Below are 22,575 nucleotides of genomic sequence, written 5' to 3'. Positions count from 1 at the left end.
TGCTGACAAGCTAAAACCTGAGCCCTCTCTGACTGCCTTCTGCAGCTCGTTGTCTCCTTCCCACCTCTGACGTATGAGCAGCGGCTCATCTTACGGGAATGTTAATTGCAAGCAACAAAATTGGTTTAACAGAGACTTCGGTTGGGCCGCGCGGTCTCTCTCTGAGGGCTGTGTATTCTTTCCCATTTAGTTACAGCAGTCAACTGTAATACCACCGTACCTGTTATGAACACATGTTAAGTTTTAGAAAAATTCTGAAAATATAAGGGTGGGATCTACTCTTTAATTTATCTCTGGATAAAAAGTAAATAACCAAAGGAGGGATTTGCTGTTTGTGTGTAGCATTTTTATTAAAACCCGATTTTAATTTGTCTTATGTGAACCTTCCCGACTTGATACTTGTTTGTTTTTATGAGATTGTGTCTCTAGCCGCTTCCGCTTCCCATCCCGGGCGCTGCTGTCCGGGGGAGGAGGTTTGGCCGGGACGAGGATCCTCCGAGGACGAGAACATGCCCGTTCAGTGCGTTTCGTTGCAGCCGCTCACACTGTTTGTGCTGCTGATTTCCGAGGAGGTCTTCCGTTGCTAATCACCGGACGAGGACCACCGTGGCCCCTCCCTCATCAGCGCTTCTGTGCGGGGGGCGGGGGAAGGTTGGGGGGGCCACTCTTGCCTTTCTGCTGCTTCCTCCCGTGCTGGACAGATAATGAAAATGTTCTTAATGATCCTAGAGCAGTAGGGCCTGTCAGTAGACTTCAGGGTTGTTAATTGAAAGAAGAAGTTCAGCCGAGATGTGATTAGAGAATTGATATTCCATGTTAAATAGACCATTTAATTAACGTGGTGAGTAAGTTTGTCTTAACTACTTTACCACCAGCCCGTGTCGGCAGACCTGAGCCATCCTTACTGCCTTGGCCTGAGTCGTCAGCAAGGTGGGGTGAAGGGGCTGGGCCGTGGGGGTCGTTGTCCAGGAGAGAGGAGCACCGGAGGAGAGAGGAGCATCGGAGGAGACAGGATTTGTGCTCTTTCCCTGCCTCCCTGTGGCCCCCCCACACGTGTGCACACGCACCGCGACACGTCTGCCCACGTTCACACATGCACCAGGACACACGTGTGCGTTGAGTGGGTGTGCCGGGGTTTGGGGACATTTGCACGAAACACACTGTTTGTTTCGGGCAGTTGGCGGTGTCAGGAAGCGGACGTGCCTTGCTTTTCGGCCTTCAGAGACTGCTGGTGGCGTGCGCCCTTTCAGCTCTTGCCATCCGGGCTTGGGCGTGTTCATGTGTTGGGGCCAGTCCACCCCTCCTTAACCTTAGGAAGCGTCAGGTCTGTGGAAGTGGTCTGGAGCCCCGCCCGCCTGCCCCGGGGCAGAAGTGTGGTCATCCACGCGGACCTTTGGGGGCGTGCGCTGGGGTGCCGGTCTTGGGCGGAGTGCCGGGGTGTGGAGACCACGTCAGTTCAGGTCACCCCACGTGGAGCGGGCACCTCCTGGCCCCCGGGAGGCGAGCGAAGCAAGTATGGGTCCTGCCCCCTCGAGCTTGTGGTTACAGCAGGAAGACAGACTTGAAACCGGCCATGAAGAACGTGAACGGAAACAGACATTCGTGTTACCTGGAGGTGTGTGGGGTGCGGGAAAGCGAGCCCAGGCAAGGGTTCGGAGGAGCCTTTCTGGACTCTGTGTCGCGCCGGCTGCCCGCTGTGGTTACGAGCAGGGGCGTCGCTGCAGGGAGCGGCGGGAGTGCAGCTGCGGGGCTGCAGGAAGTGCTGTGACGCTGGGCGCAGTGACAAGGGAGGACGGTCCCCATGGGGTGAGTCCCCGCGGGCACTTGGCCGCGTCTGCTGGGTGCGGGGAAGCCTGGGCGCGTGTCCGGCCGTGTGGGCCGCGGCTGCGGAGACGGGAGGCGCTGCGCGGAAGCTCAGAGGCGCGGGCACGCGTGTGGCAGCCGCCGGGCCAAGGGTATTCTGGTTTGCTGGGTTTGTAAGTGGGTAAACGTCAGATGCTTGGCTTCCCGGAGGTCTGGAGAATGCAGTTTCTTTGTCCCCCACCCGGTTGTTACTGTTACTGCCTGACAAATAGTTCCCTTGAGATAGAGCTGACCCACCGTACAACTCACCCGCCGCGAGGGAGACGTTCAGTGGCAGTCGGGGTACTCACACGGCAGCCGTTGCCCAAATTTCAGGAGCTTCTCACCATCGTGAAAAGCACTCCTGTCCCACAGTGGCCCTCGGCCCTTCCCTGTCCGCCCGCCCTGCACAAGCACACCCCGGCTCTGTCTCCTGGGCTGCCTCTTGGACATCTCTTGGAAATGGAATCAAACGGCGGGGTCTTCTGAGACTGGCTGCTCGCATTGGCACGTTCAGGGTCTGTACGGGCAGCAGGTGCCGGCACCGTAGTCCTTGTGGCCGGGCAGCCTCTCGCTGCATGGCTACGGCACACTGTGCCCCTCCTCAGAGCCCTGGGTGGACGTTTGGTTCTCTCTGCTCTGGTTATCACGAGTGCTGCTGCTGTGAGCCCCTGCGTGCTGGTGTAGACGCCCGTGCTTTCGTCCCTCTGGGCATCTGTGTACCCAGCGGTCAGATGGCAGCCACGTCTCCACTGATGTTCCCGCCAGCGGCCCGGGAGGGTCCCCGTGGGCCCATGGCCTTGCCGGCACGTGCTACGGCTTTGTGTTTCTCAAAGGTGGTGGGAGTTACAGGCGTCCCTTCTGACCTGGGAGTCCTGCGACTCACTTCCGCCTCGCCACCGTGCCACCGTGTTGTTGTCTCCCTCCTCCTCTCCCGGTAGCCCCGTCAGTTTCTGCTCCCAAAGCAGCAGCTGCGTCTCCCGTGTGCATATGCTCGGTGCAGACTGGAAGCTCGGCAGGCCCCATGTCGAGCCGGATCCCCGCAGGGTTTCGGTGTGTGTTGTGTGGTTAGAACGCACGCTTTTCAGCGTGTGAGTGCTCGGTGTAGTGGAGCCGGGAAGCGGAGGCAGCGTGGCGGAGAGCCAGAGCCTTGACCCTGACAGCTGCACTGTTGACAAGGGGAACCTGGGTTTATGTCTCTTGGCAGCCATGCAGGGAGAGCTGGGGAAGGAGCTCCCCCCGTCTCCATCCCTGCACTCACTCTTCCCATCTGAGGGGGCTGCTCAGCTCGGCGGGGAGTCTTACATCTGCCTGGGCCCATTTCCACACCTCGGGGTGGAGTCATGGTGTTGCCTGTCCGGGTGCCTTCCCGTGGTGGGCCCTCCTCCGTGCCTCCTGCTGCTTGTGCCAGGCCTCGAGCGAGCCGGCCTCTCCTCCGGGCTGCCGGCTGGGAAGCAGACTTGCCTCCGGTTTCTTCCTTCCCAGGCTCCGGTTGGCGTGTGGGTCCCAGTAGCTCATCCAGCCTTGAGCCTGAGCTGCGTTGTTCCACCTGTCCTCTGTGTCAGGTCCCTGTCGGTGGCTCATTCCTGTCCTGTACGTGTCCTGGCAGGCAGGCGCGGGATGGGGCCAGGCCCGCGTCGGCCCTCCTGGGTACCTGCTACTGGGTACAGTTCTTCTCTCTGTGCATTGTAATTACTTACTTGAGGGCATATTATGTATAAAATTCTGTGTTGTGCTTCTTTCCCGCTTAACCTTATAACAAGCTTTCCCCTATAGCATTAAGAACTCTTTGTAAAGATCATTTCTACCTCCTGCACGTAATATTCCATTGAGATAATCTAACATAATTCATGAAACCCTTCTACTGTTGTTGGATTTTTTTTTAAGGCTTTTTCCCTCCAGGCATAGGGTAATTTTTAAGTAAAGACTGTATTTTTCAAGCGGCAACTGTCATATTCCTTTTAACAGTGTTAAATTTGATTTAGAATTAAGAACCATTCCCTTATGTTGCATTGCACAATTTAAGCAGAGAATTATATTTTAGTTTTAAGTATTTTCATCAGAGTGAAAAACAAAGCAGCATCCCCCAGCCCCCATCCTCTGTGCTATTAAATTTAGAAACAGTTCTGGTGGGGCACTTTGGAGGGACACCTCAGGCTGATGGCGTGTGGGTTGGGCCTGTGGGAGAAATGGCCGGGACGGCGAGGGAGTTTTTGTCCATTGGTTCTCGTTATCAGCATGTGTAGGCTCCGACCGACTTGTCATTTTCTCTTAAGATAAATTACTGTCGACAGCAAATATGGAAAGGAGCTGGAATAAACAATGTATTTACTTAAGAAAATTAAGAATGTGCATTTTTATTTCCTGTATGAGTCAGAATCTCACAAGTGCGGGTTGTCTTTCAGTACGTTAGTTTTGTTTTGAGAAGACAGCATTCGCTCCGCGTAGCCTGTGTTTGCGGGTCTGGGATTAGTGCGGGAGCCCAGGGAGTCCGTTCCCACAGCCAGGCGGGCCGCGTGGGGGAGGCACGTGGGGGATTTGTGAGCCACGAAAGGGGCGCGGTGTGGTCATTCTTCCCCGTTTTCACTCTCGGAGTATAAATTGGGCTCTGGTGACAGCGGGGGAGGGAGGGGCTGCTGCCGCTGGTGAATTCATTTCAGAAATTGGGGCCTTCACTTCCCTGTTTGCGTTGAAGTCTTGTCTCATTGCGTTTTGTTTTCTCCACGGGCCCCACGAACCGGAGCTGCGGCTCGGAGCCTCTCCTGCGTGGCTTCCGTGCGTGCTCGTCACGGCGCAGGTGCCTTGTGGTGCTGTGTTGTTCGCAGAGAGCGTCTGAGAACGGGGTGTTTGTGTGGACGTTCTGGTTCCACGTGGGAACAGAGGGCAGAGGGCCCTGGGGGTTGGGGTGTTAGAGCCCCAGACCGGAGGGCGGCTGGCTTTGCAGCCCCTGCAGGGACAGTAAGGAGCCACGTCCTTGCAGAGCCGGTGACTCACATGGAGTTCTATTTTCCATTTAAAAACACGTTGATTATGCAAGTAATGGACTTGTTAAAAGCTAGAAAACTCAGTGACAGTGTGAGTCCAGTCTCAGAAGCTGTCACTGGCTCGTTTTTGTTAATTTCCTTCTGGCCTTTGTGTCAGTGTACTTTTTTTTTTTTTTTTTTTTTACATGGTGGCAATTATGTTATGCATGCACATTTTAATGTTGCTTTTTGTTTGATATATAAGCATCTTCCAAAGTCATGAAACTTTTTTTGAAATGTCTTTTGTTTTTAAGATTTTTAAAAAAATTTGTCAGAGGGAGAGAGCGAGCGAGTGAGAGCACAAGCAGGCAGAGCGGCAGGCAGAGGCAGAGGCAGAAGGAGAAGCAGGCTCCCCGCCGAGCCAGGAGCCCGATGCGGGGCTCCTTCCCAGGACCCTGGGATCACGACTCGAGCCAAAGGCAGATGCTTAACCGACTGAGCCACCCAGGCACCCCATGAAATATCTTTTTGATAAATAGTGACACACGACTTCCAGTGATGGGTGGGAAGCTGGTCAGAAGGTCAGTGAGCAGCTGGAAAGCAGACTAGGAGACTGAATAGTAGCTGAACCTCATCCATGTCTGGAGTCCGGCACCCAGGAGCAGCCGGACGCGTGCCCTTCCCAAGTGCGTAGGGAATCGTATCGGGATAGACCACGTGCCGGGCCGTAAGGGGAGCCTCAGCACATTTGAAAGGACGGGGTCATGCAGAGAGTGCCCTCTGACCTCGAGGACACTGAGTTCGGTATCAGTAGCAGCAGGAAACGTGAAGGCATTGACAAACGTGGAGAGATCGGCAACGCGTCCGAGACGAAATCGTAAGGAGAATTAGAAGTAACTTTGAGATGATTGAAAATGAAGACACCGCACACCCAAACTTGTGGGCTGCAGCCGTGTCTGTGCTTGAGGAGAACCCGTCGTCGTCAGTGACTGTCTTAGAAAGATGATCTCAAATCGTCAACTTGACTCTTTAGGGTTAGAAACTACGAAAAGAGCGTCCCGAAGCCAAAACAAACAGAAGGAAGGAAATCGGGACTAGAACAGAAATAAGTGAAATAGCAGGAAAGCAATAGGGAAAACCAAGAAAACCAAAGCTGGTTCTTCAGAAATACTAGCAAAGCGCACAAACGCCAGGCCAGACCGTACGGGAAGAAGAGCCTGCCGTCCGCAGGGCCGCGGGGGGCCTCCAGCTCAGGGAGAAGACGAGCTGACGACGACACGGGCTGAGTGTCTGCACAGACATTTCTCCAGAGAAGACGTAGAAATGGCCAGTGAGCACGTGAAGAGAGGCGCGATGTCGTTGATCTTTAGGGAACGGAAACCCGACCCCAGTGCGACAGGCCATTTCATACCCTCCGCGGTGGCCGGAATCAACGAGGACAACAGAAACGTTGACAAGGGTGCGGAGGAAGTGGACGTCTGTCGCGTTGTTGAGGGCAGTGTGGGACTGGCGTAGCCCCTGCCCCCGGCAGACAGTGTGGCGTTTCACGGGAGAGTTGGACACAGTTACTGTGTGAGCATCCACAGGAGCGCCGTTTGCACAGCCCAGGGACACGAAAGCCAGCCCAGACGTTCGCGAGCGGACACCCACAGTAGTGAGGGGGGTGCACCCCGGAGGCGTGACGTCACAGACCTAGAGCAGAGAGCATGAGGCGCTGACACACCATTTCACAGGGGGGTCCGGGGGACCGCACGTGAAATGAGCCGTGCCACACAGCGTCCACGCGGCAGGGGATCCACGGATACCGGACGTCCGGAACAGGCAAAGCTCTACACACAGAACATAGATTAGTGGTCGCTTGTGTCTTGGGGACACAGTGGGGTCATGGGGATTGACTTTTAATGGGCACATGGTGGAAAATGTCCTAAAATTAGGTGTGGTAGTGGTTGCACAGTTCAGCGAACACACCATAAGCCACTTTGTGTGGCTGCGTTTTGTGGCGTGTGAGTTGATGCTCAGTAAAGCTCTTCAGAAAGAAAGGAGAGTCCGTGTCTTTGTCCGCATGGGGGCCAGTGACAGAACAGCAGAGTGGCCGCTTCCAGCAGCAGGAAGTGGCCTCTCAGAGTTCTGGAGGCTGGGCGTGGGGCAGCGCGCCAGCGTGGCCGCGCTCGGGTGCGGGCTGCTCCCCTACTTGGGAGCCCACGTCCTCTCTCCTCGCCGGGGCCTCACGTGGTGGAGGAGCACGGGGGCCCCGTGGGGCCTGTACAGAGCATGACCCCACTCACGGGGGTTCCTTCCTAAGCACCTCCCCCAGGCCCCAGCCCCAACACCGTCATCTCTGGGGGTCAGGACTCAACATGCGGATTTTCGGGGGGGCATGGAGACATTCAGACCGTCTCAGGCTCTCGCTCCAGTGAGAGGAGAGAGCGTAGCTTGGCGGGTTTCTGTTGGTGAACATCTGTGTGGTGTTTACGTTTTCACTGTTACTGGTAATACGTGTGGTGTCTGGAAATAAGTTCTTGATTGCATTTTGGACTGTTTTCTTGTCACGCATTCTTAGACGAGGCGTTTCTGCATCATGCTTGTGAGTGTTTCTAAGTCTTGATGACCTTTGTGGGGTATCTTCCGGGAAGATGCTCGAGGGCCTACGCCCGCCCGCCAGCTGAGAGATGGCACGTCACTCCTGCCTCGGTGTGTTTCAAGCGTTGATTACTAACGGGTCCTTGACATGCCGACTTGAGGCAGGCCCTGCGTCTGTGTCTGTGTGTTTACACATGCACTACATTCGCTGGTGGATATTTTCGTATTTACGTGTGAGCCTGTTCGACACGGGCCAGAGCTCCAAGCTGTTAAGTGACTTGGAGAATTAATTGGAGAGCCAGGAGCAATTAATACACTCTCCAGTATTGACATTTGAGTGTTCAGCCTGCAAGAATCTTGCTCAGGTGGCCTAATTAGGAACTCAGGAAAGAGCAGTATGTGTGCGTGCGTGCCTGGGTGCGTGTGCGTGTGTGTGTGCACGCGGGCAGGGGTGTATAATGAAACTGGGAAGCCAGTGACCACAGTCCTCGTGCTTGGTACGTGCCCGAACTGCAGAAGCACGATGTTTGACCCACGGCCCCTCCTGGGTGACTTTGTTCTCAGGGACGTTTGCTCCTGGGTCCCTGACGCGTGCACATGCCCACCGGTCCTCACCCCGGAGGAACAGCCAGCCCTGCACGCTGCGCACGGACCCCGTTTCCTGGGTCTGGGTCAGGAATCCCAGTGAGCAGTAAAGCTTTGCAGGACAGCCCGGGCTCACGGAAGGCTCTGCCACTTAGGTTTGAAGAACTTCCTCCTTCCACAGAAGGGAACTCTCCTTGCCTTCTTACGTCCTGCCCTGTTAGAGTCGGAGAGTCACAGAATAGGTGTCAGGTGACACGCATCAGTGACTGTCCTCTTTGCTCTCCAGTGTCCTGACGTGTTTCTGTTGAATCCAAGGTGATCGTGAAAGTCCCAAGGCCACTTTCAGGCCAAGTTACTTCCAGTTTAGTCCCAGTTTCCTAAGCCTGTTCGCACACACACATGCTTGCACGCGGGCCCTTCCAGTACTGTGCGTCACGTGGGCCGTTGGCGAGGCAGGGCAGCTCCTCCAGGGCGGGACCCTGGCCTGGGACCCGTGCCCCCACGGATGGCGGAGAGTGCTGGAGAACATCCTGCTCGGAGTGCTGCGGCGGGGAGGCCGTAGAGGGGACGGTCTGTGGGTGGTGCCCGGGCTCCCCAGGGCGGCCGCTGCATGTGACAGACCGGCTCACGGTGGGCGCGGTCCTCCGCGCTCTGGCACAGCTCGGGCTGGAGGTGCGCTTCTCCCTCTTCCGGGCTCTGGTGTGTCCCACGTTATTTTTATTTTACCCGTAGAAATTTCACCGGGAGTTTTTTTTAATTGATGGCGTTCAGTTAGGAGATCCTTATGACATCTTGTGTGATCTGTTGTTTTCTTTGTGTTTCCAATTCTGTGCTACAACTTGGGGAAAATCCCTGCTTACAAACTGAAGAATCGTGAAGTAGTACCTCATTCTGACCTTACGAGGTTTCTCTTCTGACTCCGGTGCGCGGCCGTGTGGGAGCCGTGTAGGAGGCCTGTGGGCTCTGCCGGCCGGAGAGGGCTTGGTTCCCGGGAGGAGGGCGCCGTCCTGGGCTCGCTGCATCGATGACCGCGCGCTTGGAGCCGTCACCCAGGCCATCCCTGTGGGACCCGTTTCACCACTGGGCCCGGGAGGCCTGCGCAGTGACGGGGTTGCCCGAGGCCACCCGTCAGGCCCCCCGAGTCACCGGGGCCGCCGCCCCGAGCTCGTGCCTTCCGGCGGCGTGCTGCCTGTCGGAGCAAAGCAGGAGGTGGAGGCGTGCGGACTGCCGTGCGGCGTCGGATTCTGCCCGCCCGTTCCTCTGCACCGATGATCCGAGTGGTGCTGGCCCTCGGGTGCAGGGGTCCTGGGTGTGGCTCCCCTGGGCGGTGGCGGGAGCGAGGGGACCGTGTGCGTGTCTGCTCCGCAGGCCATCCTTTTGAGGGCGGGCATTCACACGTTCCGAGCCCTGTGGCCGCGGTCTTAGTGTACTTTTATTTTCCCCTTCGTGTCCGGGGTGGTTTGGACCGCGGGGAGGGGGTGGTTTGGCGGCAGCCGCTGTCCTTCATTACTTGCATTTCCCCCTCCGGACTTTTTAATGTTCTGCCCCAGGCCCGCCCAGCCCCCATTCCTGTCTCGGCGCGTTAGCATCCAGCGCCAGGCCTGGCATGTGGTGCTCCTTCCAGGACCATTTTTCCAAAAAAACTAGAGTCAGGCATGATGACGGCCCAGCGTCCCTCGGAGCAGGGAGCAGAGAGGTCGAGTTGAGGGAGAGTCAGGTCCCGGACGCCAGGTGGGCGGGCGGCGGGCGCGGGAGGCGCAGCGGCGCCGTGGCGGGGCCTGCGGGGCGCCGTGTGCCTTCCCCTCCGGGCGCCCCGCTCTGGGGGCTCTCGGGACTCAGCAGGCCTCCGGCAACGACTGCGGCGCGCAGGCGGCGTGAGCGCCCCTCTGCCCCCCCCCGCAGCCCCGGGCTCTGGGCGGCTTTCAGGCCCCGCTTTGATGACCTCCATCACCAAGCAAGGTCTGCGGACGGGCAGACAAGCAGAGCGTGAGACAGGCTCGACATCATTATGGATCTTCCTGTCGGACTCGGACAAGGGCTGTCAGGGAGCCGCTCAGGCCGTGCGTGGATCCCTGAATAAGGAGCAGAGTGTGAGGAGGGGCCCTCACGGCGCTCCCGCGTGTGCAGCGGCGGAGCTGACGGGCCGTCCCGGGCACTCGCCCAGCTGAGCTGAGAGCGCCTTAGCCGCTCTGCCCCTCACTCACTAGGCTCGACCGAGGGACCCTTTACAGTTTTGTTGACGGGGCGCCTGGGGGCTCAGTGGGTTAAGCGTCTGCCTTGGGCTCGGGTTGTGATCCCGGGGTCCTGGGATCGAGCCCCACGTCAGGCTCCTTGCTCACTGGGGGGTCTGCTGCTCCCTGTCCCTCTGCTGCTCCCCCCGCTCGTGGTCTCGTGCTTGTGCGTCCTGTATCGCTCACATGAATAAATAAGAAACCTTCAAAAAACAAAGTTTTGTCAAATTCTGTAAGTTTGTGATCATGCTCAAGATTCATATTTCCACCTCACAAACATAACGTTGGGTTTTTGGGGGCAGAGGGGCAGGCAGGGTTCTCCGGCGGACCCGGGATCAGGCCTGAGGCTACAGACGTGTTCTTCAGTTTTGAAGAAGGGCGTAACCCTCTGTAGACCCTCAGGGTCCATTTCAGTGCTTTCGTTTTTGAGTTTACTGTTTGAACATTTCAAACTATTTGTAAGATTTGATATTTGATGACTTATTCTATTCTTTAAAGCTCAGGGAGAAAATCTGCTTATTTTTGAAAAATAGAGTGAAATCCGTTCTCATCGTGCAGCTGCCATATAGTCCATTGGACCTTTTTGTAAATTGGAGATACAGTGTCAGATCTTAATGGTCCTAATTTTTTTTCTGTATCTTAAAATATTTTGTTGGTTTATCATCCTAGGAATTGTTGTATCATTATGCATTGATTATTCCTAACTATGGTAAAACCAAGACTAACATGGAGAGTGGAAGAATGAGAGATGGAATCGTCCAGAAGAATCGTGTAGTAGTGAAATAAACCGTCCCTCTGTGGGGTCCTTCGGTTTTCTTATCGTGTCTCCCAGGGATTGCGTTGTCTGTCAGCACCGTGTGAAGTCTGGAGGCATTTTTGTAGTCTTTTTTTTTTTTTTTTTAAGCTTTCATTGAACATAGAGCATTTGGCGTTTTTTCTGTTCCGCGCATAATGACAAAGAGGAGAATGGCAGAGGGAGACCCTCGCCCACTGTTGGGTGAATTGGAAGTTGGGTGCAGAGAGGCGGATGCAGCCGTCGCCACGTCCTGCCGACGTTCAGCTGGCTGCGTCGGCTGCGAGTGCCAGTGCCTGAACAGTGGACTTCTCAGCGCGTGCAGGAAAGCCGCTCTCTGGTCCAGCCAGTCGTTCAGCAGGAAGGACTTCGTCACCTAATATTTTGTGGCAAGTTTGAGGACTGTCCTCTCTTGCTAGAAAGATCTGTATTCTGTTATTTTCCATGACGGACGTGTGTGGGTCAAACTTGGATGGAGGTGACAAATGCTGAAAGCAGGTGTGTGCTCAAGCGGTGACGGGAAGGCGTGAGGAAGAAGCTGTATAAATGGAGGAAGGACTGGCCCGTCATTCTGACTGGCCTCCATAAATCAAAAAGTGAAAATTGTTTGCATTTCCACAGCGGAGAAGAGGGCTCTCTTCTCTTCAACAAAGCTGTAGCCCACAACAGATTCAAAAGTATTGAATTTTGGGAGCACCTAGGTGGCTCAGTCGGTTGGGTGACTCTCTTGGTTTCAGCTCAGGTTGTGATCTCGGGGGTCATGGGATCAAGCCCGGTGTTGGGCTCCATGCTTAGTGCAGGGTCTGCTTGGGACTCTGCCCCCTCCCTCTGTTCCTCCCCCTGCTCGCTCTCGCTCACTCTCTCACAGATAAATAAATACATCTCTAAAAAAAGGTATTGCATTTTGAAAACAACAAGGCAAAACTGTAAGTAACATTCCACGGAAACTTTCTGGAGATGAGTTTGAAATTTAGGAATTTGATTGAATTTGAACAAAGCAAGTGAAAGACCCAGAAGTCATGACAAGTGAGGATGCATCAGAGAAGAACTGACACCCGGAACCACGATCGCGCTTCGGCAGCGTCGGTGCGGCAGGAAGCACAGTCCTGACGAGTGAGGCCCTGCTGGACCAGAGTCCGGACGTCGTCACCAGTGTTTACGATATGGGTGTGATCCGGCCTCGGTCCTGACATGGGTGAGCCGTGATTTGCTTGGAAGGGTTGTTGTCTGTTTCGAGCATTTTGTTTCTTCAAAACTAGGAAAATATGGGGGAAAATTCTACTATGTTTAAAATCGTGTTAAAATTTCTAACAAAATTGTCCTTTATATTTCCTCTTTTCTTAATTCTGTAAATTATTTGTAAAAGGACTTAAAAATACATAAAAATAGAAAGTGTCTATTGGACTCAGATGACAGATGGTGCTTGTTTTCCCTGATATGCTATGGGTTTTTGCATTGTCCAGTCTGGAGTCTGTAGGTGGTCCCCCGGGGTGTCTGAGAGCCTTCTGGAAATGTGGGTGTAGAGTCACTGCTGGTCATTGTCAGATGGACTGTGGTGGGGGCGGGTGCCCCTGCATTGCCTCTGACGTGGCCAGGCTCTGGAAGGCCGTGATGACCCCTGGTTCTTCTGTCTCAGACAATGAATGGCAGAGAGGGCTTGTGGCACCCTTCTGAACTTGGGACGCTGCTGGCGACCCCCGCGGCTTTGGAGCGTCTGAAAGGGTTGTTGGCCATGGGGCGGAGCTGGGCTCGCAGATGTGGAGCCCGCGTGTGCTCTGCAGGTGGCCGGCTGACTCTTCAAATTTACAAGTTGGTGTTGTGGTGAGTTAACTTGCAAAACCTGGACCTGGATGGCTGGCCCTGTCTCCTCCTTTATCCCACTCCCTGTAAGAAAAATGAGGCCTTGGAGTTGTTTCGGCAGGAGTGCCCACTCCTGGTGTGTCGGGCACTGTGCCCATTGTTCTACGTGGATTCAGTGAGAAAAGGATTCCCTATTCCAGCTGGGAGAACCAGGCTCATTCAGTGGAGAAAGCTGGTCAAGGTCATGGGGCCTTGCAGCAGGTCGACTCCAGACCCGGGAGAAGTGAGTGGTGCCAGCGTTCTTGTTGTGTTCGTTCCTTTTTCATTCGGAGGGCAGGCTGCGCTGTGCACCGTCCGCAGTAACGACCAGTAATAGAGCCATCTCTGTTTTGTTTTGTTTCAACTTTGTTCTGAGGTGTTTTTCCCCTCATTCTTTATAAAGTTGTCTTACTGACTTCCGAGGGCCCTGCGCATCCCCAGCATGACTGGTGTCCTCGGGGAGTCTCGGGGACTCTCTGGTGGGGAACCAGAAGGGGCCACTCTGCTCACTTTCTTCCAGCTGCTTAACTGTGCCGTTCATGTCAGGCGTCTCCGTTTTTGCTTCAGTAATAAGAATTGAAGAGTATTCAAGAAGGATTCAGACTGCATTAATATTTAAGAGCCTTTTTGGATCCAGAAAGCGCCCGTGAAACCCTTCTGGATATAATGTAAAAGCACGTGTCAATTAGGAAGAAGGATGGGGCGCGCGTGGCTCCCCGTCCTTGGAGGCTCCCTGCAAGCGGGCTCTGGGGGATGCGGCTCCTCCCGTGCCCCGCCGCCAGCCTCCCAGAGGTGGCCTCCCCGACAAGGCGCGCTTTCTCTCCCTTGGCGGTTCTAAATGGGTCTGTCCCGAGCAGGAAGGGAAATCAGTTTAATTCCTTACGAAACTTTTCCTTAAGCGCGATTGGATTATGAGGAAGAAATGGAGTCTCTGTCATCGCCGAGTTTATTTCTGGGCCGAACACACGAGAGATCACTCCATTCTGAAGACTCGGTGTCCACTGCGGGGTGACAGCAGCCCGGGGCGTGCGCAGAGCCGTGGGCCGGAGAGGCTGTGTGCCTCTGGGAGCGTGGGGAAGACAAGCGCGAGTTCTCACGCCTGCAGGGGCGGGGTTCCGCAGCAGCCAGAGGACTTGTGGAAGCAGGTGTCGGAGCAGAGGAATTAGGAAGGAGGAGAGAGCTAAATGCGGTTAATGTAATTACGAGGAGAGAGATGCACTCCGGAGGGGGCCGGCCTCCCCGCCTCCCCGAGGCCTCATCTCGGTGTGACCTGTGAGTCTCGTGGCCTGCGCTTTGGAGCCGGCGGTGGCGGGTGGCCTGGCATCGGCCCCGCAGCCGCGAGCCCAGGGGCAGAAGCTGCTTTGTGATTTTTTTCTTCACGTGACGCAACTTTGCAGTGTATCTCCTTGAACACAAAGCGACTTGGAGGATGAAGCTGGCTTATAGCTGAGGCCTTGACTGGTCGTGTGTCAGGGCGGCCGAGTGCAGCGGTGCAGTGGGCCGCTGCGTGGCAGGACCGGGCGGGCCGCGATGCGAAAGGGGGCAGGAAGCCAGCTCTCCCTGTCCCCTGCTGCGATAGTCTGTCCGGTCCGGCCACTGACTGGTCCGTCGGCCCCCCGCTTGCCCACCCGCAGGACCTGCCTCTCTCTTAAGGTGGACCGTTCAGCGGCTGTTAGTGAACTCCCGAGTTGTGTGACCGTGACCGCTAATTCCAGCGCATTTCCCCCCCAGGAAAAACCCTGTGCCCGTCCGTGCTGAGTCCGCAGCCCTCCTCCCCCAACCCCTGGCAGTTCCTGGTCTACTTCCCGTCCCCTGCCATTAATTTGCCTACCCTGGACCTTTCATGCAGGGTCTGGAATCGTACAGTGTGTGCCCTTTCCTGACGGGCCTCTTCCGCTCAGCGCGATGGTCTTGAATGTCCCCCGCGCCGCAGCGTGTGTCCGGCTGCCCCTGCTTGTCTAGGCGGAGCAGTTCACTGTATGCTTACACCACGTTTTGTCTGTCCGCTCATCGGCTGCTGGACCCTTGGCTTGTGTTCGCGTTTTGGCCGTTGTGAGTAGTCGGCCGTGAGTGTGTGTGGACACGCGGGCGTGTCTCTCGGGTGTACACCTGGAGCGCAGTTGCTGGGTCACGTGGGGCTGGTGTTTAACTGTCGGAGGAGCCGCGGGACTGGTTTCCGCAGGGGCTGCCGTGTCTCGCGTGCCCTGCAGCAGCGTGGGAGGCCTCTGCGCTCCCGCCGCCTCACTCGCAGCCACAGCTAGTCTTTCCGCTGCGCCGTGCTCGTGGGCGACACGGCAGCTCGCGGCTTTGGCTTCTAGTTCCCTGATGACAGGTGCTGCCGAGTGCCTTTTTTTGTGCTGCGGGAAGCTGGCTGGATTCACTTAAAATTCTTTTAGAATTTGAATTTGTTCCTGCCACTAAAGTCTGTGCACTCGGTGCTTTCTTTGTGTTTAGTTGGTCTCAGGTCTGTAAAGTGAAGGTACCTCTATTTTCATCATCTTTTTTTTTTTTTTTTAAAGATTTTATTTATTTATTTGACAGAGAGAGATCACAAGTCGGCAGAGAGACAGGCAGAGAGAGGGGAAGGGAAGCAGGCTCCCCGCTAAGCAGAGAGCCCGATGCGAGGCTCGATCCCAGGACCCTGGGATCACGACCCGAGCCGAAGGCAGAGGCTTTAACCCACTGAGCCACCCAGGCGCCCCCATTTTTTTTTTTTTTTAAAGGAAAACGTATCCCTGGATGGATGCAAACATTTGATTCATTTTCTAGATCCCCGAGACCGAAAATAGAGGTTGATTTTAAGGCCGAGATTTTCGTTGGTGTGGAGGAGATTATTTCTGTCACCTTGTGCCTGGGCGGGGCCGCAGGACGGCTTGTGTGGGAGAAGCTGCTTGTCCGGCGTCACAGTTTCACGTTTCCAGAGGCCGCGCCTCCTCACAAGCCGCGGGCTGGTCGTGACTTTAGTTTCAAAGCGCTGGTCTCCTTGCGGTTCCAGTCTGTTCCGCAGACTTCTGTCAAAGCCCTCGAGGCAGTCGGTGTCGGAACCCCGGATGTGTGGGCCGGGGGCTCCGCTCGTAGTACTTACCTTGTGGGACGGAGCCGCGATGTTCACTGTGTCCAGCCTTTCGCGGTTACGGGAGGAGCTGGAGAAACGGGTGCCGCAGGGTATGATGATGGCGGTGGCGGCGGTGGCGGCGGCGGCCATGGGGGTGGCCATGGGTGGGGGTGGCCGTGGCTGTGGTGGTGGGAGCAGCTAACTCCAGGAACTTCATTCTTTTCTTTCTGTTCTTTTTTTTTTTTAAAGATTTATTTATTTGGAGAGAGTGAGTGGGAGGCGGGGGAGAGAATCTCAAATAGACCCCCCGCTGAGCGCAGAGCTGGGTGCGGGGCTCGATCCCGGGACCCCGAGATCATGACCTGAGCCGAAATCAAGAGTCGGACGCTTACCTGACTGAGCCCCCACGCGCCCATCGCCCAGCACTTGCAAAGAGCGTTGCTTGTTCCGTGTCACTACTCCTTGAAGTTCATCCCCGTTTTTCAGATGGACACGGGAGGTGCACGGATTCAGCTGATGCGGGTCTTCGGCTGCTGCTGGGCAGAGCTGGCGTCCGCACCCAGGCCGTCGCCACGGCTCTCACTGCATTTCTCTGTCCGAGGTCGGAGACCCCAGGCTGTCTGGGCAGACTCCTGGCTCCGGACTCCTCCCTCGGTGAGCTAACCCTTCCGCTCTGTCTTCTGCCGGCCTTTGCAGGGGCTCCCTCTCTCCGTGCGAGCTCTTCATGGGTGATGTCCGGACTTCAGCTCACTTGCGGGGGTGGGGGTGGCCAGCGTCTTCCCGGTGGGCTCGGGGATAATGCCCTTCTGTAGAGGAGGGATTGAGACACGAAGGGGATAAGTGACTCATCCACACTCGTACAGCTCAGACCTGCTTGCCGTGTTTCCTCTTTGTGACGAGTGTTTTATACACTCTGTATTAGAATTTGCTTTTCTGCTTCGCACAGCAGAACTGTGACCAAGTACTTAGAATAATTTTTATCTCTGGTGGACGCAACACCAGCGCGGTTCCAGCTCTGGCTTGGAGGGCAGCGTTGTCAATAGCCTGGTAGCTCGCCGCACAGTAATGACCTTGTGTTCGCAGTCGCCCTTCAGAGGTGTGTGGACACAGCTTCTGAAAATGACGGAATGGCGGTTTTTGTTGAATCTGCCCGCTCACTCCGTTGAGGTTCATGTGCCCTGCCAGGTGGGCCAACATCCTCGTGCGTGCCAGTGAAGCCGCCCTCTTGGTCTAGTCTGTGTGCTGGGCACCTGCTTGGGCCACCATGCCTTGGCCATGCCTTGTCCCCAACATTGCCGTTCTGGCCTGCGAAGTGTGTACCATCGGGAAGAGAGAGCGGCCAGAACATACGGCTGCTTCTTCCCCGGGACCGAGTGTGGTCAGTGAGCTGCGAGGTGCTGGGGAGACAGTGTCCGCGACACGCTGGGGCCTGGGTGTCTCCCTCCCTGTCTGCAGTTCAGCTGGGCCCTTGGGCCTCAGAGGACCCTCTACCTTCTTGTCTGAAGGGCAGTGTTGGGGGCAGCAGTATGTGGGAGCTTTGCCGTCTGGATGTCTGGTGGAGCAGAGGATAGCATCAGGGTGCCGGGGACAAAGGTGCCACCTCAGTGTGCTATTCCGTGGGGCGCTCAGCAGATGCACAGGAAGGGCCTCACGGGCGGCAAACGCGCCTGCTACGATGCAAGATTGCACAGGGACGAAGGGGTTTCATTCCTGCAGGCCGCATCCCGCTCGCTGTACTCCTGAGAGCACAGCATCGAGAACAAGCCCTGGGTCTCATCCTCCGGCCTTGTTGTCACATCGGCGCATGTGGCCAGGTAAGGAAGAGCGTGTGCCCCGTGTCCCTGAGGCTTTCCTGCAGCACGGTCGCTCCCCTGTTCCCACGTTGGCGTGTGGCGTGGCCTCCACCGTCGGGGAGAGTGGGGCCGCTCCCTCTGGAGCTGTGTTTGGTGCCGTCCAGGCGTGCTGTCCTGTTCCGGGGTGGCCTTCCCAGGACGAGTGACTGCACTTTGGGCTCAAGGTTTTGGTGACGGTGTAGACGAAGTGGTGGGGGCCCTGCGAGATCGAGGGACTTGGGCGCCAAGTTCGGGGTGCTGCTGAGCACTGGGTTACTGCCGTGTGTCATTGTGCCTGTTTGGGGTGTTGCCTTTCTGTAGGGGTGCCCCCAGTTGAAGAGGGGTGACCTCGCCATGTCTGCTGTTTGTCCCCAGACCGTCCGTTCTCCCCTGGTCACCGTGTTGTGTGGATGTGGTCTCTGGACCCGCCTCAGTTGCTCTGGGCCAAGGCGTCTGAGTTCATCTGGCGAGCGCTGGCTGAGGTCGTGCTCTTCTATGTCCCTCAGCTCCCGCGGCTGTGGTCCTCACTTCAGAAGTGGTGTGTGTTCCTGGGGAGCGATGGGGTCTCCGGGGTGCTTGCTTCTCTGTCCTCTCTCTGCAGGGGGGAGGGTAAGGGCACGAGTGGCCGCACATCTGGGTTGTCGCACCAGTGCACCGGCAGGCTCCAGCCCAGGCCCTTGTGGGCCTATCCAGGCCACGCGGTCTGTTGCGGTGATTGAATGTTGGCGTGTTTCAGGGCCTTGTGGAAGCCATGACTGCTGTTCACCATTTGTCCGCCTGTCTGTCCGTGACGTTACATCTCCCGGTTTTCTTTACATGTTGACCCCACCCGCGGTGGGTGCAGTAACCCCCCCCCCCCCCCCCCCACCGTCTATGTCTCTCCGTGTCTACATCTGAGGCACATGGATTGATCTGTATAGGCTTGGGGGTGGGCCGGGGACTCCGGCCCAGGGAACGCTGGGGTCATGAATAAGGTCATTCTTGCCGGTTCAGCAGCTTGGCCGTCCCCTGTGTTGGTTCTGCCGCCGTCTTCCGTTCTCTCCCACTTGGGAGACCTAGTTGTTTAGCGCTTTCTTTGCAAGAGAGACACAGAAAAATGACCAGAGCTGTTAGAATCCTGCGCTCACCTGATAAACTCGCTCTTTGATGCCGGCTGGGAGCGAGAGAAGGACGCTCTCTGTGCCTTGCCTGAGCGAGGTGTTCAGAGCCATGGCGTGTTGTCTGGGAAACATGCCCAGGGAGGGCGGCGAGGAGGAGGGCTGGAGCGCCAGCCGGGAGGAGAGAGATCGCCGAGACCACGCCGATAAACATGACGCAGTGCTTATCTTCAAATAAAACATTTTAGGTGAAAGAGAGAGAAAAGAAATCAAAGCTTTTTCAGCGGAAGAGGTTCTCATTATATTTTCACCCTGAAATCGACGAGGCAGTTGCCATTTTTCCTTTGCTTCCCGTGTGCTTAGTTCTGTTCCCGAGCGAGACTTTGGTGAGGAAGTGGGAGCAGGTCGCCTCTCACGGACTCTGGAGAGCCTGCCAGCAGGCATCATTTTTGTAGGCGACCGTGACTCTGCAGGAGTCCTTCTCGGTCCTGCCCCTCGCGTGTCTCCGCCCGCTCGGTTCCCGCGGGACAGGGCCTGCTCCCCCCAGCTGCCGTCGCTCGCGGGCTCCGGGCTGCGTGTCCGCCTCCCGCTCTGTGCTGAACGGAAGGGCCGGTGCCATTCTGCTCTGACTGGTGGCCACTCGGTGTGGGACTCCTTTGATGGGGCACGGAGGGCGTCTTCTCTTCCCGGCCTGTGTCCCCGTGGGGCAGAAGCTGCAGTTTCTCAGGAAGAAAGGAAGAACAGTCATTTCAGAGGAGCCCATCCCTGCCAGCGAGAGACCCGTGAGACAGGTGAAGACCATCTTTCTCCACGGAAGCAGTTTCTCCCGCGGACGCCGCCGAACAGAGGCATACAGATGGGTCACAGGAGTCAGGACATCTGGGAGAGGCACGTCCCAGGCATGTTTCCCTCATTCAGACTCGGCCCTGTGTGCTGGGCCGACGGACAGACAGATGCACGCAAGCACACAGATGCGGGCCGACGAGACTGTCCACATAGCGTGAGCAGTTTGTCCGCCGTTCACCGCGGGAGCAGGTGCCCTGCGGGGAGCGTGGGCAGGCAGCCGCGACTCCGAGGCTCTCTTACCTGGCCCGTCTATAGACCTCCGTGAGAGGGCCGGGGTCTCTTCATAAAGCACGGCCTCCGCGTGAGAGTCTGCCGTGTCGTCGGATGTTCCGAGCGAGGACGAAGATCCCTAGGTGGCCCAGCCAGCCCGAGGGCTCGTGCAAATGCATGTGTAGCCAGAGAAGCGATTTCTAAGCCGTGATGGCCCAGGTCCTGTGGAACGACTCTGGAGTTTGATCTGGAAGAGGAAGGGTTCTAAGCAGAGGGTTAATGGGGCTTTGTTTGTAACAGGTTGTTTGCAGACCATCCTGAGAGCAGGTTGAAGGGCGAAGCCGGGTGGATTCAGGGAGGGCAGTGGCTCGCTGGGCTGACGCAGGCGTTGGCTTGGCGCCAGGTGGCAGCGACTGGTTGGTTGGCTTCGGCTGGTTTGCAGGTAGGCTTGCGGGAGTTTGCTGGTAGAAGGTTGAAGGTGGGAGAGAGCGCGTGATGGTGGATAACCTCAGGGTTTCCCCACATTCACGGGAAGGACGGGATCGCCCCTCCCAGGGAAGGCTAGCGGGGCGAGGCCCGGGCTTGGGAGGAATGTCAGGAGCCGGGTCCTGGATGTGCCCAGTGTGTCTGCCCGAAACATGCCTTCTAGAGCTGACGTGTGTGTGTGTGTGTGTGTGTGTGTGTGTGAGAAAAGGCACGGCCTGGCACCACCACGACACTCATTCCGCCTTGCTTTTGTCTGGTTTACAGTAGGGTTTTGATATCTGTGCTCGCTCACGTTCCCCGTGAACACCCAGGACAGGGGTGTGTGTGTGAGCATGTGTGTATTTACGGGCTGACGTAAGCCACCGTGTCCCAGCTCCCGTCCTTCCTGCACACAGCCTCGGCTCTGCCATTTGCTTCCCGGCCGTAGACTCGCCATCTGCAAACCGATACGATGCCCTCAGCTTTTCTTCTCCTTGGGAGGCTGATGATGGAGCATAGAGCACTGCTGTGGAGTCAGATCACCAAGTACACGTGCATTGTTATTATAGCTCTAATGGTGTTTATATTTAAATCATTGTTATTGCAATAATAATACACCATTTTGCCAATAAAGCACGAAATCACTTCAGAAGAACGTTCTAAAGCGATAGCAGTTTCTGAGGCTGGACAGCGGTGTCTCATTTGGGGCCCCCACAGCTGGCTTTGTGAGGCACGTGTTATGTATTTGCTGAGAGTGATCGAGGCTGTGCCGCTTTGCCCGGGGCAGTGGGGGGGGGGCATACAGGTGGTGTGATTGCACCGAGAGCCAGCAGACGTCTGCGTTGACGCGGTGGTATTTTGCGGGGGGTGGGCCTGTCCCCGGCTTTTGATGCTGCCTTTGAGCCCGTGGAGCTCGACCCCGTGATCATGTGTTGTTAGGGCTGAGCGCCTTTTGTCAGCTGCCCGGTTACGGTGGGGATGTTGGGTGGGCTAGCGTCTTCGCGGTGACTGATGGGTTTTCTTTCAGATCCATACAAAATTCATAAACCTGATTTATAGCCAATGGAATTTGTGCTGCTCAAAGCAGAGGCTGGAGCGCAGAGCTTTATTTAGTAGGAAGGGCTCCCGGGTCCATAGATGCGCGGGAGAGGAAGCCAGAGGCCACTGCCCCCCTTCCTTTCCTGCCCCTGGGAATTGCACTTGGCTTACCAGAGTTGGAGCAGTTACTACGTTTCGTCTGAGTCTCCGAGGGGTTGGAGAAGAGGCCGTTGGTGTTAGTTTTGGAGACTGCGCCCAGAGCCTGGGACGGGCGTCCCGTGAGCAGTCGCTGCAGAGGCTCGGGGAGCACGCTCGCTCTGATGTCGCGATAACTGCTGCGCACGCCCCTGAGCTCTGCGGCTGATGTGTCCCCCTGCACCTTGTCCCCTTGTTGGCCGCGCCCTCCTTGGAGCTGTCTCCTCGGCCGCTTCTAGGAGGAGGACCGTGCTGTGCCACCGCCCCAGACCCGTTGCCTCAGTCCCGGGCCGTAGTGCCCTGTACCTTCTCCCTGACTCGGGTGGCCTCTTACCTCTTGTCTGGCCTCACCAGTCCATGTTGTTGGACGTCCGGGGGTGGTTTGAGCAGGTTTAAGAACCTCCTGAAACTGCCTAATGTCCCACGTGAGCGTGTTGACCTGGGGAAGGAGGCACCGCTTCAGACCCAGACGGAAGAGGGCTGACCTGCGGGGCTGAGACCTAGTGCTCTCAGCTGTCAGATTTCCAGCCCCGCTCTGCCCCGAGCTCCGCTCCTGTGTGCCCACCTGCCTCCTTGGCACCTGCTGGAAGGCGCAGGAACCACTGTGGGCCATAGGGGCGGCTGCCGCACGCTGTCCCTCACCCGCGGCCTTGTGGGATTCTCCGGCTCTGGCTCTGTGCCTCTGCCCGGGTCCCGCATTGGAAATGTGAGCGTGGCTGTGCTTCCCCTTCCTCATACTGTCAGTCTCCGGGTCCTGCCCATTCTGCCTCCTGCAGCCCTTTCCTCTCCAGCCCCCCATCCTTCCTGGGGGCCAGGACCAGCTGGTTGTCTGTCGCTCCGCCTCTGGCCTCTCTCCTCAGCGGCACCTCCTGGCCGTTCTTTCCGGGACAGGCTTTCATCCTGTCCAGAGCGACACGTCCTCCCTCCACTCAGGGCCTCAGTGGCCCCCACTGCCCTCAGCAGTGAGACCTCCCAGCTCGTCCCTGTGGATGTCACTCCGGCCC

General features: G+C 56.8%; 1 protein-coding gene across 2 annotated transcripts in view; it reads left to right on the top strand.

Annotated features, from left to right (window-relative positions):
* Window positions 1–22,575, top strand: part of TBC1D22A (TBC1 domain family member 22A) — a 308,080-nt gene that overhangs the window by 117,444 nt on the left and 168,061 nt on the right. The gene's annotated exons all lie outside the window — the stretch shown is intronic.

The sequence above is a fragment of the Martes martes genome (assembly GCF_963455335.1).
Source record: "Martes martes genome assembly, chromosome: 8".
NCBI lineage: Eukaryota > Metazoa > Chordata > Mammalia > Carnivora > Mustelidae > Martes > Martes martes.
This window is presented reverse-complemented; position numbering and strand designations above follow the sequence as displayed.